Here is a 6,000-nt window from a genome sequence, read left to right on the forward strand (position 1 = left end):
TCTCTTGGTATCCATTTTATCATTTTATTGAAATGATTAGCTACCATTTATTAGAGTATTTTCCTTTTCTGACAACTTAAGTGTGACTTTGAGGCTCCTCTGAGAATAGGAGAGTCATGCAGGAAACTCTCCCAGGGGAGATGAAGCAAAGCCTGTTAGAGGAACCCTGTGGCCTCAATGTGCTGCATAGAAAAAGGCAGGCTTCAGGACTTGACACTCCCAGATCTTTCTGGGAGAAAGAAAATATGGCAGCAAGAGACAGTTCTTATAAAGGTGAAAACTGTCATGTTGCAGATGGAAGGATGGCATTCCCATGGTCCTGTGTCCAACTCACCTCACATATCCTTTAAATTTCTGTTCTGACCTCAAGCATTCAAGATCTGTCACTGCAAAGCGACTATAGTCAGAATGTGGGAAAGGATACTTTAGGTTCACTCTCCCTTCTCTTGCCTTTATATTTCAATGTGACACAATTTTAACAAACATTTGAAGTAGGCATCAGAGAAAACTGTTTCACAAGTTATAAACTAGGTATCAGCCAATATACAAAAGATCTAGACAACTAAGGAAGGAAGATGATGAAGATAATGAGAGCTTTAGTTTCAAGGGAAATACTTGTGCAGTTCCCAATGGCAAAAATGTGCGAAAGATTTTTAGTGAGCAATTCTTTTCTGTTGCATCTTGCTCTGTTATCTATCTACTTCCATTTCTACTCTTTTGGCACTTTTTCAGTGAGGCTCTTTTTTTCTCCCTGCACTTAGCCCTCCTTGGAGTCAGGCCATCTCCTGACATGGGGATAAAAGAGGATGGAGAGGAAACAGCATGCGGTGCTCTCTCTCCCAGCTAGGCACCATGTAGAAATGCAAAGAAAGGCATTGCTTATATGGCTTTCTTTTTTCTGCCTGAGTGAGGTTCCTGATCTGGACAGTAGGGATAGCATACTGGTTATTCTCTGAAGTCGTCACCATTCATTTGACCCCCTTCCTCCCTAGGAAGCAGAAACATTCAATTGCTGCTCACATCTCTATTTTTCCTCACAACTCCTGAAGAAGATGGTCAACGGTAAGGAGGGACAGACAGCGTACCAGCTTTCAAGTTCCCATGTACTTGGCACTGGTCAAACCTCCTATTCTGGACTGAGGATGTAGCTGTGTGGTAGAGTGCTCGCCTAGCTATTGTCAAGGCCCTGGGTTTGGTGCCTGGTACTGAAAAACACAACAAAACAACAAACCCTACCACTATGAATAGGTAACAAAGCTGGCATTTGAGGTGGTCTTGTGTCCTTGGTGATCAGACCACCAGTGGAATCTCACCCACATTCTTCCAGGGACAAATAAAAGCACAAAGATCAGCCTGATGGAATGACAAGGGACCTTGGGAATTTCACAGCAATCTACATAGAGAGAATTCCCACAGGCAAAAAGCCATAAAATAAACTATCACTCCAACATGTCTTGTAAAAACAGCAGTTGCTTTCAGAAATATTTAATCCCAAATTCCACTGACGTGCACATGGTATTTCCTGTTTCTGGAAGGAGAGGAAAATGAAGCTCTGTTTGAGAGCAAGCAAGCAGAGCCAGATGTTGGTGCTGGTAGCAATCTGCAGAGCCTGGCTCACATGTGGCGCAGACAGGGAGATGTGGGACAGCTGTCTGTGGCCCTGGGAGCTGTTTCTCTTGGAGAGAAAAGAAAGAGAGCATAGGGGCTGTCTTGTTTATATGTACAAGGAGACAGCTGAGTCCAATAGATGTTATTTTATTTTGTAGAGCCAGCAAAAGCAATTTACAATAAATTTTCTCTTCTTTTGACACACTTGCTTCACATTACTTAATCAAGAAATCTTCAGTATACAACCAAATTCAGTGTCTTTTCTTTTCATTCATTCTTTATTTCTTTCTTTTTCTTGAGGTTTGGTTTTGCTCTAGCCCAGGCTGACCTGGAATTCACTATATAGTCTTAGGCTGGCCTCGAACTCACAGTGATCCTCCTACCTCTGCCTCCCAAGTGCTGGGATTAAAGGCATGTCCCACCATGCCTGGCTTGTCTTTTCTTTTTTTTTTTTTTTAAGAAAATTCTTGGCCATTGCATTTTGAATCCAGTTGTGGACAATCTTATTATGGTTTATTACTAATATTATATTTATTATTAATAATGGATCAATATATGTAAACAACTAGATTTTTTTCTAAAAACACATGATTAAACTTCTTGATTAAAATAGCCTTTGGGAGACTTCCAGGTAAGGTGGCAAAATAAGAGCCACACCAAAGAAACATGGGAAAGAAAGAGGCAAGATAATGCACAATACACTCTTATACTGGAAATTAAGGCAGTATTAATCTAGAAAAGCAGGAGTGAGCTGGAGCTTCCAGCAATCAGCCAGGATCAGGCTCCAGCCTGGGTCCTCTGGGAAGAACTACTTCTAGTGGGGCAGCCTGAACGGCAAGAGCAGAACTATGGGAAGGCTTTCTCCCACTCACATCAGCCTTGCAACACAAAAATCCTGAAGAAGACAACAGGGACCAGCTGAGCAGCTCCAGAAAACCCCATAGCCTTCCCTCCCCCAACCACCAGCACTGGGAAGCACTGGAGATCTCAGGACTCCAAGGGATAGGAGCCACCCCTCCCCACTCAGTGTCCAGCACAGCTGATCTGAAGAGCAGATTGACCTAATCAGCTAAGGCCACCGTGCACCAAAGAGGGAACCAGCTTCACATTGAATGCAGGGCGTTTGCAGAGCAGGCATATTCAACAGCTTGGGTTACTCACTCCTGCCATTACTCTGGGAATAATTTAGAAGCTACTTTTGGCACCTTGAGCTCCTACCCTGAAGCTATAACTTCTGATCTACACATGTAAGAATATAGCTGATAACTAGAAAACAAAGCACTGAAATAACTTGAGATGTAAAATTCATCATGCAGTAATACAAGAAACACAAAAAAATCAGCTTAATATAAGTCCTCCAAAAATTTTAATTTCAATAGCAATGACCTCCAGTGAGACTGAATTAGATGAAATGCCAAACAGAGAATTCAAAAGAGTGACTTTGGCCAGGCATGGTGGTGCATGCCTTTAATCCCAGCACTCAGGAGGCAGAGGTAGGAGGATCACCAAGAGTTCGAAACCACCCTGAGACTACATAGTGAATTCCAGGTCAGCCTGGCCTAGAACCAGACTCTACCTTGAAAAATGAAAACAAAAGAATGATTTTTAATGCACTCAAAGAAATCAAAGATGAAATCAAAGGAATCAACCAGCAAATTTTTTTCCTCTTCTTTTGACACACTTGCTTCACATTACTTATTCAAAAAGTCTTTGGCATACAACCAAATTCAATGAGTTTTCTTTTTAAAGAAAATCCTTGGCCATTCCATTTTGAAGCTAGTTATGGACAATCTTAGAATTGTCCATAACTCCTGAAGGAATCCCAAGAGACATAGGAAATCAATTTAATAAAATAAGGAGGCCAGTATAAGATATGAATAAGGAAACAGAAATACTGAAATACTGAAGAAATACCAATCTGGGGGCTAGAGAGATTTCTCAGTGGTTAAGGTGCTTGCCTGCAAAGCCTAATGACCTTGGTTCAATTCTCTAGTATGCATGTAAAGACAGATGTATAAAATGGCGCATGTGTCTGGAGTTCATTGGCAGTGTCTAGAGGCACTCATTCTCTCATGCTCTCTCTCTCTCTCTCTTGGCTTGCAAATAAATAAAGAAGAAATATCAACTGAAATCCTAGAAATGAAAAATACAGTCAAAATTTAAAACTCTGTAGCAAGTTTCACCAATAAAATGGATGACAGGATAGAATATCTGAGCTCGATGGAAAGGTAGTAAATCTAGAACATTCTGACAAAGTGAAAGACAAACTAATAAAGTATGACTGGTAATTTCAAAAACATTTTAAGTGGTAATTTCAAGGCACTATGAAGAGATCATACTTAAGAATTCAGAGTATAGAGGAAGGACAAGAATATCAATCTAAAGGTATAGCAAGTCATTTTAACAAAATCATAGAAGAAAATTTCCCCCAAATCGGGAAAGTGGTGCCAGCACAGATATAGGAGGCATAGAACACCAAGCAGAGATGACCAGAAAAGAACCTCTCCTCATCATATTATAGTTAAACTCCTAAACACACAGTCAAAGTAAGAGAAAAGCACCTATAAAGGCAAGCCCATGAGGATAACAACAGATTACTCAATGCAAACTTTAAAAAGGCGGGACAACTTGAAATGATGTATTCTAGGTTCTGGAAGACAACAATTGCCAACCCAGATTACTGTATACAGCTAAGCTATCTGTCATAATTGAAGAAGAAATAAGAACTTTTCATGACAAAAACAGGCTAAAGGAATACATGACCACTAGTCTAGCACTACAGAAAACACTCAAAAGCATCCTTTCGTCTGAATAGAAGGAAAAGTATACACATGAGACTATAGGTAAAAATAAACCATGCTCAAACAAACATGCAAGAAAGTAATGGAAAAACAGTGAGCACTACAAAATCAAGAATGGCAGGAATAAATATGCACATGCCTTTCAATAATAACTTAATATTAGTGGTCTCAATGCCACAACCAAAAGACACAAACTTGCAGACTGGATTAAAAAGCAGGATCCTGGCCTAGAGAGATGGCTTAGTAGCTGAGGTGCTTGCCTGTTAAGCCTAAGGAATATTCATATTCGACTCTCCAGATCCATGTAAGTCAGATGCACAAAGGTGAGGCAAGCATAGGGTTGCAGATTCCCACTAGGTGGTGCAAGCTTCTGGAGTTTGACTGAAGTGGCTGAGGCCCTGGTGTGCCAATTCTCTCTCTCTCTCTCTCCCTCTTGCCCACTCTCTCTAAAATAAAAAATCAATGTTAAAAAAATGCAGAATCTTCTGTCTCTAATAAACTCATCTCCCCATAAAAGACAGACACTATTTTCAAGTGGAAGGATAGAAAATGGTGTTTCAAGCAAATGGGCCTAGGAAATAAGCTAGAGTTGCCTTTCTAATATCTGACAAGATAGGCTTCAAACCAACATTACTTAGAAGAGATAAAGAAGGTTACATTATACTGACTCAGGGAACAATGCAACAAGATAACATTACAATTCTTAACATATATGCACCAAATATGGGTGCACCCAATTTCATTAAACAAATATTACTAGATGTAAAGTCACAGATAACCCAAGCACAGTTGTAGTGGGTGACTTCAATACTCTGCTCTCACCAGCTGACAGGTCATCCAAGCCAAAAATAAACAGAGAAGTGAGGGGCCATACTGATGCCATGACAGCAGGCTTCAGTAAGTTGCTGCCCTAACTAGGCTTAAGTTTTAGTTTCCTAGAGAGGTTGGCAAGACTTCTGGGAAAAACCATGAACAAAGGGCGGGCTGTTAATCAACAGTGACCCTGACATGTGACCAGGGAAGAGAGCTGCCATTTTGTGCCCTGGGGGCTGAAGCCAGGGAAGGTAGCCACCATTTTGTGCTCTGGGGGCTGAGTCAGTTCCTAGTGACATGTCCAAACATGCCCAAAGAAGTCCCTTTCATGTGCTTTTGCCCCAACCAATCAGAGTCGTACAACTGCAACTGCTATTTGCTTAGCCAATCACGTCAGAAGATTACCTAACCTGCCTGGAATTCCCCTAGATGTGCTTGGAGGAGGTTGCCATTTTGTATGAATGGTTGACACCCCCCCCCACCACCCCCTGCATGCTAGCTGATTCTGCAGAATAAATGCCCTTTGTTTTTACATATTATTTGTGTTCCAGGTCTTTCTTCAGTGATCTTCAGACCCTTACAGAAGCATCTGGAGTAAAGGAAGTCAGAACAAATGGACCTACCAGACCTCTACAAAACAGTCCATCAAAATGCTATAGAATACCCATTCTTCTCAGCAGTACATGAAACTTTCTCTAGAATAGACCACATATCGTCACAAGGCAAATCTTAATTAATTCAGGAAAATTGAAATAATTACTTGTACTCTATCTGATCA

Source organism: Jaculus jaculus, chromosome 2 (assembly GCF_020740685.1).
Source record: "Jaculus jaculus isolate mJacJac1 chromosome 2, mJacJac1.mat.Y.cur, whole genome shotgun sequence".
Taxonomy (NCBI): Eukaryota; Metazoa; Chordata; class Mammalia; order Rodentia; family Dipodidae; genus Jaculus; species Jaculus jaculus.